We start from the raw sequence: 1,403 nt of genomic DNA on the forward strand, positions 1-1,403 counted from the left end.
GGTACTTCCTCTTGAGCCTCCGCCACCTCATGTTTCCGGTTGCTACTGTCGTCGTTTCCCTGAACACGGACCTCCACTGTTCCATCCTTATTAACCGCTTGTAGCTCCATGGGATACGCCACATTGTCTGGTTGGCTCTGCATTCTGATTTTCTGGAGCTTTTTTTTCTTGTTGCTCGAATTCAATTTTTAAATAATGTCTGATGTGCTGAAGGCGCTACCTAACAATTGTTTTTGTTTCCTCCTACACTGTTACACAAATAGTCAGCAGCGGGCGATAGAATAGGGGGAACGGGGTTTATAAGGTAGCAAAGCACCTTGCGTGACGCAAGAATGAATGTTCGGAAGTGAGGAAAGTAATATCGACAGCATTAACAAGGAATTCCCACATGCGCATGCGTGTGCGTAGAGGAGTGAAACGAAGAGCAATATCGCTAATCGTAATTTGAATGCCTCTCCGAGGCACATCGTTGCGTGGTAACGTAAACAAATGGGATGGGGAGAGGAAAGTGAAAGAGGGTGGAAGATGTGGCAACCTACTAAGGTTCCGTCATGTATTCCCTTCCTCCACATTATTATTGTTATATATTTCTACCCGCTGAATAAAAATAGACAAGTGATAAAAATAAGGGATGATGAAAAGACAAACACAGCATTTACCTCTACAGGGGCACCGCACCCTCTCGGTTAAACCGCTATAAACTCCTTACAACACATCCTTATTGTTTGATCCCATTCTCTTTCTTTTATTCCCCTTAGGTTAAATTATAATGTGACATAACAGAGCAGTTTGCCTTCGCCTTTGGAGAAGGCAAAAACTTCAACGCTCACCGTTTCACCCGCATTCTTCGGGAGAAACAAAACCTCTCTGTTATATTCTTAACTCATATGGTGAAAAATGATCCCTTCGTTTTATTTTTCATCTTTCCTTTTAGCTAGGCACCATCAATGTTATTTGGAATTCCACTAACCGTCAATACCCTTCGCCCTACCCTGGCCGATTAGTGTGGAAGAAAATATTTGTACAGAAAAAGTCCAAGGATAGCTCCAAAGAATGGAACAACTAGTGGAACCCAGAAATAATAATTTGCATGTGAAAAAACTTCCCCCCCGAGAAGGATCGCACCGAAGACCCTGGGACCGAAATCAAGTGAGGGATTCATCGCAAGGGGAGACGCTAAGCCGAAGTTGTTGACCATGACGAAGACAAGAGCACCAATAGCTACCGTTTCGTACCCCTTGGCAGGAGAGTTATTGGGGTCAAAGATACCGCAGACACAGAGCAGTAGCACTGCGGTGGAAATGAGTTCGGCAAAAATTGGATAAAATATACCATTTCCTTCCGCGGGGTACATGGCAAACACCCACGCAATCCCCTTTTCACCGAAGGCAATCAACTCACCA

This window comes from Trypanosoma equiperdum (assembly GCF_001457755.1).
Source record: "Trypanosoma equiperdum strain OVI genome assembly, contig: ctg_1511, whole genome shotgun sequence".
Taxonomy (NCBI): domain Eukaryota; phylum Euglenozoa; class Kinetoplastea; order Trypanosomatida; family Trypanosomatidae; genus Trypanosoma; species Trypanosoma equiperdum.